Below are 13,498 nucleotides of genomic sequence, written 5' to 3'. Positions count from 1 at the left end.
TTAGCCAAAAAATCTCGCATGGGTTCATGAGACTCTTTTTTCATTTGAGCCAACTGAGCTAAACAATGCATGCACATCTTCTACAAGCTTGAACCTCTCTTCAAACTTGTCTTTAAGTGTGGCCCAAGATATAATTGAACGAGCAGAAAGGTTATAAAACCAATCAACTGCAACACCTTGGAGAGTCTCCACAAATAGCCTTACAGATACATCTTCGTGTTCAATACCATGAACACCACATGCAATGTAGAAAGGAGCAATGTGTTCATCAGGGTGTTGTTGTCCATCTCCAAAGAACTTGGGAAAGTTCTTCCTCGAACCATCAGGAAGAGCATGTAATGGCAGAGTAAGATTCAACAGACCAAAAGCATTCCCCCAAGGACCTTGAGCAGCCATCTTACATGTCCTTGGTGAAAGCTTGAGAAATTGCAAGAACAACGAATAAGATACCAATATACTTCAAACAAAATCATGAGGCTTTTGGATGCATATTGGTATTTCCACCAGAAACTCAAGAATTTCTTTTCTTTTCTTTCTAGAAAACAACAAGACACTCGTCTTCAAATGAAAGCATGAGGCTTCCGAATGCGTTCGTGTCCCTAGCAGAGTCGTCAAAAACTATTGGTGACTCAGATGGGCCAAACAAATTTATATCAGAGATTATAAGATAGAATTACCAAAATATTTCCAATCTCTTATCAGGAGGAAACCCAAGAAAAGTTATTCCCTTTTTTTTTCTACCAGCAACACACTAGTCTTCAAACGAAAGCATAAGGCTTCCGAATGCGTTCGTGTCCCCAACAAAGTCACCGAAAACTGTTGGTGACTCGGATGGACTAAACAAATTTATATAAGAGATCCAAAGACAGAAATAACAAAGTATTTCAAATCTCTCTATCCCTAGCAGAGTCGCCAAGATAAGTATTTCTAAATTACCTATCTTTCATTGACTTAGGTGAAGAACTAGAAGAGGCTAAGGAGGACTTACTTGGCACCCATTTGTTTTGAATAACCGTAGTACTAGAAGAATTCAACCATGTTGCTACCTTTCTTTCTATAGGAAAATGTCCCACTATCATGACATCACATGATAATGTTGGTTGAAAATTTTGTACACTTGGGGAAATATAAAATTTTTTGGTTTCAACCGCAGTGTGTGAGTAAAACTCTCCTAATTAAAGGAAGGCTCCCCTTATCTAACAACAACTTTAAAAATAAATAGGATGGGACAATAGTCTTTCTTCTTCTTTCAAGAAAGCCAATATCCTTTTCTCTTCACAGAAAAGTGGTAGCAATTTAACATAAAACAACAGTAACAACTTTTGAAATGAAATGAGAGAAAGGAAATGAAATTTCCTGAAATCTCAAAGACTTCCGTCACTTCCTTCGGGACGGGACAACAATATCAAGCTCAAAGTGCTGATTATATGAAGTCCTATCTACCCTTTTCTATACTAGCGCTATCAAGGACAAATTATAACAGCTCAAAGACAAGAATATCTTATTCTTTTCTACTTAAAACAATGGGAAGTAGTATAAGCTCAAAGACTCACATCTATTTCTCACAAAATCTACTTTTAAACTCTCTTAAGAATAAGTGCAAGCACAAAGACTTACAACTCCTCTCAAAAGAATATTTATTCTAATTTATATTAACCTCAAATACTTGCAGCACAAAGACTGCAAATCAAATGTGATTAAGCTCTTTAAGAAACACTTGCAAGAAAGATAATATAGAACACAAACTCAATAATGTAGCACAAAGACTCAAAGCTTGAGCAATTTCCTTCTATTCCTTTCAATTCTTGAATTTGCACATGAAAGCTCAAAGACTTCTTTGCTGTAAATTTGGTAGAGTTTTTGCTTGCTTTCCAAAACATAAAGATTACAATAGACCCCCTCAAGTATTTATAGGAGAGGAGTCATGAGAAAAAGGTGGGAGGATCCCAACTAACTTGAGAAATTCTCTCAACCACCAAGACTTATTCAACAACTAACTATGACTTATTCCAACTACAGTCCTAATTGAACTCAACTTGTAGTTGCTTTACATGTAATTATAAAAGTGCAAGTAATGAGTTAACTTGCAATTACAAAGTTATTTTTTACATGTAACTTGTCAAAGCAAAATTACAAATGCATAACTAAACCTATTCCTTGAGTCTAAATACACGACTCTAACTGCATTATCCTTTGTCTGTGATGATCTTCATGTCACTTCAGGATGCTAGAACTTGAAGTATTTTTTATTGGTAAAGACATCTTGAACTGGAACGGGAACTTGCATCCTTGTCTTCTTGCTTGGGGTAGTGCTATCTTTTCAGGAGGGAAAGGGTTGCCTTCCTCTTTTCATGTCATGACCATCTTTGTCTTGAAAGCATTCCATGCTCTCAACCATGAATTGTTATTGCATCTCTTCTTTGTATCATACTCCAATCTTGAAATCTGCTTGCAAAATAAGGTCCATGCCTTAATCCATTGATTTGGTAGATGGTGTGTGCAAAGCAGACTGACAAGGGAAGAGATAAATTGATGCAAAAATGGGCTCACAAGTGAATTTCGGGTTTTGGAAGCTTCATTACATGTGTGGTAGAAACAAGAGCATTAACTTGCAATTGTGGGGAACAAACATGCAACTTCATATGAGTAATAGGTAAACACAAGTTTGCACTTGTAATTGGACCTTTAAAACTCATTTACAAGTGTTTTTTGAGTGCATTTTGGACCAATTTTGGGTTTTGGATGGTTGACCGCGGGTAGACTTTAAATGGGGAAAATGAATGAAGGTGCGAAATGAGTGGATGAAATGGTGGGAATAAGGATCTTGATATGAGGGAAATGAAGCTTATGACCAAAAACAACAAGTGCGGATGGTTATGAATGGATTTTTGAAGAAATTTTCCATGTTGATCATATGAAAAATGGGAAGAACTTTTACTTGTGATCAAGTTTTAAAAACCCGATTTTGGGAGAATGGGTATTTTTCATCTTTGAAACTTGAAATTTCAACAAAAGATGGTTAAAATATTACAACCATAAAGGAAGATCAATTATTTTCATCCTACTTGCAATCGATATTTAAAATCTTAAATACAAGTAAAGAGGGAAAATGGGGAAGATCAATGCAATTCACAAATTGCTTTGCAAACGTGGAACAAAGGGGAAAATCTCTCACAAAACCGATTCTAGGAAAGAACAAAATAAAACATATAACTATCATGAAGAGAGAGAATCTCTTATAGACAAAAGAAGAAGATTCAAACCCTAGCCACGTTTTTGAAAATACGCCATATGTATCAAAATGTCCATTAAAAGCATGAAGAATTGGTCAAGTAAAGCACCCAACCTCCACGCCTAGGCAAGACAAGCCAAAAAGATTTAGGAAAGACAAGATTCGTGGCACTTGAATGAGGCAAATCGTGGCATTTTTTAAAAACATTTTTGTTGTTAAAACACCATAAAACTAGTGATAATATCTTACAAATGACACGAAGAGAGTTGGAAAATGCATGAAAATAGAAAGGAATCCAAAATGCCTTCCTCCTCCTAAGATTTCTCCACAAAAATCGATGGAAATTATCAACAAAATCCTCCAATATTGTTGGTCGGGTTTTTGGGAAAGAACAACAAGTTTCATTTTACATGTAATAGTGAAAATCGGGTTTTAATTCCCATATTACAAGTTTAAAATGTTACTTTTCTCTCAACAAGGAAAAATCGGGTTTTAGAAATCCAATTGCAAGTTTAAAATTCTTTCATTTACACTTTATGAAGCAAATCGGGTTTTTGGGGCGTAATAGCAAGTTTGAAATCATACACTGCAGAGAACAAACCACAATTTTGGATAATGAAGAGCATTAACTTGCAATTGTGGTTTCAACCGCAGTGTGGTTTCAAACTTGTAGATAAACAAGAGCATTAACTTGCAATTGTGGAGAACAAACATGCAACTTCATATGTGTAATGGGTAACTACAAGTTTGGACTTGTAATTTGACCTTTAAAACTCATTTTCAAGTGTTTTTTGAGTGCATTTTGGACCAATTTCGGGTTCTGGATGGCTAACCGCAGGTACACTTTAAATGGGGAAAATGAATGAAGGTGTGAAATGAGTGGATGAAATGGTATGTACGGATGATGGAAATGAATATGAAAATATTTTGGGAAGATCTTCTTCAAGAAAATGGGAAGAACTTTCAACATGTAAACCGGTTCTAAAAACCCGATTTTGAAAGAATGGGTATTTCTCATCTTTGCAACTTGGAATTTCAACAAAAGATGGTTAAATCTTTTATCTGTAAGGGAAGAAAAATTATTTTCATCCAACTTGTAATCGGGATTTAAAATCCTGAATACAAGTAAAGAGGGAAAATGGGGAAGAACAATGCAATTCTAAAATTGCTTTACAAAGGGGAAAATCTCTCTCACAAAACCGATTTTTTGGGGAAGAACCAACATATTTGAAAACAAGAAAAATGAAACAAGAAGAAAAGAAATCTTACCTTGCTCCAATCTGAAAATGCCTCTTCAACAAGATGATTAATCAATCTTGGAATGAAGAAGACAATTCAATATATAAACAAAAACCGCAATCCCAAACCCTTGCCACGTTTTTGAAAAATGTCCTTTGCATAAAAACGTGGTGTCAAATGCATGGAAAATGGCATGGAAAGTGGCCAAGACTCTTTCTAACCTCAACGCCTTAGCATACCAAGCAAAAACGATTTATAAGATTGCCGATTCGTGGCATTTCAAATGGCAAAAAATGTGGTTTTTGGTAAAAACGTGGTTGTTGTTATAAAGCAAAAAACCAGCAATCTTAACCTCCATGTGGTGAGAAAGGTGTCTAACAAAGCATGAAAATAGGAAGGAATCCTAAACGCCTTCCTCCAACAAATTCTTGTCATAACCCTCTTTTCCTAACTTGTTATTATTATTATTATTACTACTACTACTACTACTACTACTACTACTATTATTATTATTATTATTATTATTATTATTATTATTATTATTATTACTTCTATTATTTTTGATACTATTGATTCGATGAGTAATGTTAGATAGACCAGATAAATTGAATATGATTGGAATTTTAAATAAAAAAGAATTAATAAGTGAAGACACATATGAGGTCATAAGATTTATTTATAAATTATTTATTCTAGCACATGTCGTAGGAGAATTTGGGAAGTTTCTAGAAGAGTCTTTTCAAATCTATGTTCTTGCATGTAACTCCCACTATGTCAACAATCAATGTTGCATGAAAAACAATTTTAGAAAAGAATCTCCATTTCAATTAATTCTTTCGAAAGTGGAATATGGTGCACTCTTTCTATATATTGTATGTCAAACTTTTGATAGGGGAGTTCATGGGTTTTGGTGTGAAATAATTTCTGAAGTTCTTGTTAATAGTAATAGGATTTTATTTGTAGTCACATTTCATTGTAGAATTATTAAGTTTGCTCTTGAAGAATTCTCACCAAGCTAAGGAAGGATCTAAGAAGGCTAGAGAGGATTCAACATTAAAAAAGCTTCATCAATCCAGATTCCCTTCTTTGCATTATTATTTGCATGTGTGAAATTTGTATTTTTAAAAGGAAATATATTTTACCACTTTTAGATTTTATTTTTTTTTAATTATTTTATTGTATGAAAATTTTGCTTCAAAAAAAAAATCATCTCTTAATTATTTAGAAAAATTAATCAAAAGGAAAAATCTATTTTTTTTGCATCGATAAAAATTCTTTCCAAATATGCATATGCAGATTCCTTTTTATTTATTTAATCTGTTTTAGAGAAAAGAAAGAAAATCATATTTCTTTTTACTTTTTTTCTTTTCTCAATTTTAAAAAAAAATCTAGGAAAAGATCTATGAGAAATCTTTGTATTTGATTTTTTCCAGTGAGTAATTTTCTTCTCCTTTTCCTCAGGATGTGCATAGAACAAAAAAAAATTGAACAACTTTTATTTATTTATTTGTGTGTGTGTGTGTTGTGAAATCTCTTCTCTATGTTAATTCAAACCTTCTTGTTGTTATTTTCAATATGATGTAGAATAGAAGTCCCGGTATTTATTACACTTGGGAACGAAAACCGTCGGGAAACATTATCTATATTGGCACAATAATTTCAGATTGGGGAGGAAGATCAAGATTAGAGATCAAGAAAAAAACAAAAAAGATATCTCTTGAAATCTGTGGAAATCCAAGTTCACCTTTCTGTGAAATCTGTGGAAATCCAAGTTCATCTCTCTGTGAAATCTGTGAATGTTCATCTCTCTTAAAATCTACCTTTGAGAAATTGTTTATGTATTTTTCTTACTTAATTCAAAACACTACCACAGAATATTTATTTATTCTAAATTACCTCTCTCTGAAACCCTTTCTTTTCTTTGTGGTTGATTTCCTTTGAGGCTATTCTCTCCCCAAAACATGCATGAAAATATAGGTTAATTTTTCTCTAGAATTCTTCTCTGTGAAGCAATTTATTTTGGAAACTTAATCCAAGAATGCATTGAGAAATTTTAATAATCTCTGAGAAAACTTGCTACAGATTCATATCTACCTCATATGTAATTGAATAAAAAAAAAAAGAATAAGTAAGAATAAGAAATCAATATTTTTATATATTAAAAAAAAAAAGCAGTTAAGTTTTTGGATTAAGTTAAGTAGGTTATTACAATTCTCCACAAACATTTGCTAAAAATCCTCAAAAAATGTTTTTCCCTTGCAAATCGGGTTTTTTGGAACAAGTAGCAAGTTTTAATTTGCATGAACCAATGAAAATCGAGTTTTTTGGAGGAAATAACAAGTTTAAAATTTCACTTTTTTCAACATGCTAGGCAAAATCGAGATTTTTTGACCAAATAGCAAGTTTAAAATGTCAAAAATGCACTTTATAAGCAAAATCGGGTTTTTTGGACCAAATAGCAAGTTTAAAATTGTCAAAAATGCACTTTATAAGCAAAATTGGGTTTTTTAGAGAGATATGCAAGTTTAAAATCACTTGCAAAGGGGAAATAAAATCCCTACAACAAGTTTTAAATCACTTGCACACATGTAATAGGGGTTTAAAATCCATATTACATGTAAAAACCATTAAAGTAAGGGTTTTTGGAAAGAATTACAAGTTTACTTGTAACTTAACCAAAAAATCCCTATTTTAACTGAAAAAGCCAAAAAACAACAAAAACAACAAAAACAACAAAGGGGAAATAAAAAGAAAATTACAAGTTTTTATTTTTCAATAAAGTGCACATGTAATAAGCTAAAAATTTCCCTACAAAGACCAAAACAATGGAAATCATTAAAACTTGCAGTTCGAGGAAAATTCTCCACCTGCAGTAAGGGAGAAAAAACCCGAATTTGAAGGAAAGACATAGCAAACGAATCTAGAATGTGACGAAATTCAAAACGTAGTTCGAGGATGGACTAAGGATTAAGCCAGTCTAAGGATTAGTGAAAATTTTGCCTTGGGAAGTGCACCATAAAGTATTTTTTTTCTTTCATTTTTTCACAAAAATTTCATGTAATGCTCCTTCATTTTTCAAAACAAAAATGAGGACAACATTATGATAATACTAATATAATTGACAAGATAATATGTAAATGACATAGAAACAAATGTCATTTTAAATAGAGAAATCACTAGTACATTCGGGTCAAAATTTCGACGGCAAATCGTCGAAATTCCGACACAATTGCATCGCACTACCGACAAAAAAAGCCATCGAAAACTTTGTGTTAGAAGTTCCGACTATCCTTGTGGTCATCGCAGTTCTGACATCACCTCCAACCTTTCCGACGGCCGCCATGGATGCTCATACCCCGAAAGAATACCGTTGCGATCTCGCCCTATCGTTGGAATTCCGACTCCAAAGGATAAAATTCCGACAGAGGAGTGTCGTCGGATGCCTCCAGGAGAGTTCCGACGAGGATGTTGTGCATCCGACGACACTCCTCTGTCGGAATTTTATCCTTTGGAGTCGGAATTCCAACGATAGGCCGATTTTTCGGAATTTTTTTTTTTATAGAAAAAGATTGACATTGGTATCTCTCTTCTATCTCTCTTCTCTATCCCTCTCTACTATCTCTCTTCTCTCTCCCCTCTCTAGGTCTCTTTCTCCATCCCTCTCTTCTTCTCTCCCTTTCTACTTCTCTTTCTCTACCCTCTCCAGGTCATTATCTCTTCCTCTCACCCTCTCTCTCTCTCTCTCTCTCACCTCTATAGGTCTCACCTTCCATTCCTCCATCATTACTCATGTTGTCAAGTTGCAAGATATTTCCCAAAGTACTTGGTTGCTAGGGTTGATTTTCTTAAGTGTTGGAGTCGGAGTTAGATGAGACCTGCATGATTAAGCTGTATTAAGTGATCAAGTCACCAAGATCTCAATTGTAAACATGAATAGGTTCTAGGGTTTTAGGGTATAGCATAGGTCAAGATTGAGGTATGGCAGTCAACAATTACCTTCCAATGACAAAAGACATCCAAATGATGAAGAATGAAGGTGATGAACTCATAGAAGTTTGGAGGAGATAATTTGACTAAGTTAAAATTTTGTTTAAGTCATGGTCATGATACTAGCTTGCTCATCAAGAGCAATTTGTGCGAATGAACCCTAGAAATGTGCCCATGCTAGAGAAGCAAGAATTCCAATAAAACCTAAGGCAATGCTAGTAAGGGGTCAAAATTAAAGAATTAGGGTACAAAAAACAAAATTTGGCTAAGTCAAGATGTTGCTCAAGGATGACCTAAATCATGGAGTGTAAATCAATCATGAAACATGAGAATGGATAGGTCTTGACCCAAGCAACGTAAGTCCCCCTTGTGATTCCAACAGATATCACATCACAATCATTGAGTCTATCTGCAATATAAAGTCAAGACCTGACTATTGGAATCTTGGAGTCATCCCATTTGATCACGTAGTTTAGCACTTAGGAGGATTTTGTTCAAGAGAGGATAGAATACTTAGTATTTTATTTTGTGTTGCATAGTGCATAAAAAACACATCAACATAAACCATTGAAAGGTTTGGTTAAATCCTTCGAATCACAATCTCTACGAGAAGCTATCAAGAGTGCCCAGAATTTGGAAACTTTAGTATCCAAGAACATATTTCATAAGGCACCACTTTTAGAGCAACCAAAGAAGCCTATCAATGTAATATTTTATTTACCTTGGATATGTTTTATCCTAAGTGTGATATTCCACTATTAAAAAGCTTAATTAGGTAATATTTTTACTTAGTTAGAATAAGATAATGAGTTGCACATTCTCCTTCTTTGATTGAGATTCTACTTTTTCCTTGTCACAAATTTGGAAACTTGGATAAGCAATTTCCTTTTTTGGTTTTCTACCTCTTCATGATCCTCATGGATTTGGAATCTTGGAAGCTATATATTGTAGGTTTTTCCTCGATTAACATATCAAATGAAACTATTGTGAGCTTTCATATCTTAACATACCAAGGGCTTAAGTTTGGGGAGGACAAGGGGATGACGAAGGGGGCGGGGTGGGATGCAAATATATATACAACTTAAAAAATTAATTATAAAAGGATGTGTATAGAATAAGTATAACAACTGTAAATAAAACTTTGCCACACTATGTAAATTTTACAATAAACATTAAAAATATGTCAATGATTGCATTGAAATTTGAACATTAACAATGGTGGTAGAGTTTTGGAACTTTGGGAACAAACTAAGAATAAGTATAAGAATTGCAGATGAAACTTTGGCATACTAAGTGTTTAAATTAGTCAACATAAAAAAAATGGAACCGATTGCATTAACAATAAGAATGGTGGGTAGAGGTTTAGGGTCAATGGGTAGTGCCCCTTGTGGGGGGTTTGGGGCAGAGCCCCCATCAAGGTTAGGGGGCATTACCAAACCTTTAATACGAATGACATTTTCACAATAATTTCACCATTTTTGTTTAGAATTGGATTTTCTAATTGGGGGCCATGGGAGACTCACAGGCATCCTCAAGATGGTCAAGAGACTCCTTGGAGTCCCTAGGACGTCGCTAAGTGGTGCGGCAAGAGGATGTTTCCCCTAAGTATTGCATCCTGAAAAAATAGGGATTTTGGTGGGGGGGAAGGGGTCCCCATGTTTCAATGGTTTCAAAAGATTCTAATTTTTTTTTATCTTGTCATAACAAAATATACTCCTCTTGCATCCTTGGATGATTTGAAAATTGAAAACAATTTGACAAGAAAAAACTAACTTCTAAAGTTTAGACTTAGTTTTCTTTTTTTATCCAAGTCACTACAACATTTCAATGATCAAAGTAGCTTTTTTTTGGTGGTTTCGAAGCATCCAAAAGGCTTGAGAAATTCAATATTATCTTTCATTCCACCAAAATTGGAGATCAAGAAGCATGCTCACAAACAAGGATTTGTTTGTAACTTAAGGCAATCGACTAGTTTTTGGGGCATTTTTAGGTCTAAAGAACCTACCATTGTGTCAAAAAGGCCCATAAGACCCCATTTTCATCTAAAACTTGTCTCTTTTGGTCGTAGAAGCATTTAAGGGAAAAAAAAATCACACAACCAATGATATGCCTATACCATACATATTTGAGTTAAAATAAAAATAAAAAATTGACAAGGTTTGGAGACCATTGAACAATTTGGGAGATTGCTAATACATACACTCAATTTATAAAGTCTCAATTTGATGTACTTAATCTTCAAGAGGCCTATACAAAAGCATTTTGTAATTGTGAACTAAGATAAATTTCCATTTTTGGCAGTTTTCATCATGGATTATGGTATTAAATTCTGACATTCTATTGTCAAGATAAATTCAGAGAACCATTTGTACTCAAAACAAGGGATAGTGAAAAATTACATTATGTAGGATCTCCTACCCTATCTCATTGAATTCATTCCTACACCAAGTGACTATGAACAAAAGCATAGGTATTTAACAACAATGACATGGTCCATGGACTAGTGATCCTCCTCTTGATACTCCATCTACAAATGAGAACATCTCTTATACACGTTGCTACTTCAGAATTAAAAGTTGCTTCTTCTAGAATTTTCCATGATTCTTTGCAATAGGATTATATGTCTTCTAGATTCACCCCACTAGGACACATTCCTATCAAGCATCTTTACTTTTTCGAAAAGTAGACCACATTTCAGATCTAGATGACACCATAATGACTTTGATTTACTCTTGCAAGATATTCCTCCATCATGTATTGCTTCATCGAAGTTCAAATTTGCTTCTTCAAGGGCTCTCAATGATTCTCTATATAGGATTCTTCATGTCTATGAGATCCACTTCATTGGGAGGCCTACTTAAACATTTCACATCTGTTTGTGGACTCTCACCTTTCAAATATTGATGAAACAATTGAGAATATTTGTCTTCTCATTGATGACAATGCCCATCGAGTTACATCGTCTCCCATTGTAAATTCACTTGTTCTATCCCCACCATATCATGCAACATGACACATTCTATTTCACATTAATTAAGGTCTCACACTTTAATGATTGTAGTCCCTGAATCTTCTATGGAACAATCACAACTTAACATCAACATCAAGACACATGAGTCGCTTCAAAAACCATACATCTGAATTCCTTTCTACATTCCACTTGAATGGGAATTCAACAATTTGACAACTCAATATTTCGATATTGTGAAAGGAAGGTGCATCATTTGTTGCAAATGAACCTACTACAACATTCACCATTCAACATTTTGCATTGCTTTTCTCTCTTCTTTGTGGAGGCACCAACTTTAGGGGATGGGGTGGGTCTATATTATCCTTCACATATGTCGCTTGGGATGGAGTTTTGTCTTATGGATTTTCTAGTCTCTACTTTGAGAGGGTACACTCTCTTTATAATTTGGGGTTATTTCATATTTTACATGGATACCTAACCTTGTGACCCATTTCTTCTTACCTCAATTTCACTTAAGGGGGTGTGCCAATGTACCATTTTATTCACCAAGTGGCTATGTTTTATTGTAAGTATGATATTGCATTTGTTTGTTTAGTTTACTTAAGTAATTTCTTTTAACTTGAGATAATGACTTGCACATTCTCCTTCTTTCATAGGATTATGTTTTTTTCCTTATCCTCAAAAATTTGGAAACTTGGATAAACAATTCCTTGTCTTTTGGTTTTCTATCTCATCCTCATCTTCATCCTCATGGATTAAAAATCTTGGATATCGAGTGAAGATATTGTTAACTTTTTCATTTTCTCTCTTATGAAATCAACTATGTTATGCTATTTTGATTTTATTATCATTTATATTTAACAATTTTAAAAATGTTATCACTTACATTAATTTCTAGGTTAATATTTATTTTGTAGATTCTAATAGAATTGAATACCATACCCAAACAATATCTAGTATGAACTAGTTAGTTACAGGTTAGGTTCCAAGCGTACTTGGTAACACAATTTTTGAGCTTGTGTTTGTTTATGATTTAACGATTGATGCATCTAGCTTTGCTACGCATCTACTTTGAATACAATGAGAGGGTGATTTTGTCTAAGCCAAGAGACCTTGCCATCTAATATCACCCAAGAAAGATACTGATATTTTACCTTGGAAATATAAGCCTTTTGTAAGTATAATTCAATGAATTGTGATAATAACTTAAAACGAAGTGAATTAAAATTTGATTGAGTTCCCCATTGTATTTTAACAAATCACCTAGGAAGATGCTCGTTCCTAACAATTTCCAATTCTCTTTCCAAAAGGATGAAAAAGAAGAGAAAGGAACTAATTAATGTTGGGACATAATTTAGAAGACCTATGTTTTGTGTCTGAAAGATACTAGCCTAGAGAGCATGGAAACAATCTGAAGTCATGTGAGAGAGTTTCAGTTCTATCTCCAGAAATTATGTCCAGTACTCTTGTATTGAATTTTTAAATCCTTCTAAGTTTAAATGTTCACGAGGAAACTCTAAAATTTTAATAAAATACATAAATGAAAACCAATTTTTTTTTCGTCGGAATACTTTTGAAAATCACATCACCTCAGTAATTGAACTGTAACAATAAGATTGCATACAAAGTGCAGGTTTGCTATGAAACATGTTAAAAGGGTTAAACTATTTCAATTAATACAAACACTGGAACTATTAAACAACAATAGCTTGTTGGTAATCAAGATTTTGGACTATACCCACATTTTACACCTTTTCATACAGTTACAAAGAACATAGAAAACATGTACGTGGAACTACAGATTCCAACATATGTAAAAATACAACAATCTAAATAAGAATGGGAAGCATGTGGAGAATGGTTAAGACATGCATAAATAAAAGGAAATAAAAAATCTCTCAATGTGTATCACAAACAAATCAAGGAAAAAAGCTTTTAGGCAGGGGACCGATATGATCATAAAAATTTCAAAACTTCCAAAGTATAGAGCATTTGAGATTTTACGGAGAATGCGCTAATTCAGCTTTATTCATGATGAGGCATATTCACAACTTTTGCAGTCGTACCAT

The sequence above is a fragment of the Cryptomeria japonica genome, chromosome 3, assembly GCF_030272615.1.
Source record: "Cryptomeria japonica chromosome 3, Sugi_1.0, whole genome shotgun sequence".
Lineage (NCBI taxonomy): Eukaryota > Viridiplantae > Streptophyta > Pinopsida > Cupressales > Cupressaceae > Cryptomeria > Cryptomeria japonica.
The sequence above is the reverse complement of the archived record's forward strand: the minus strand, read 5'-3'. Positions refer to the sequence as shown.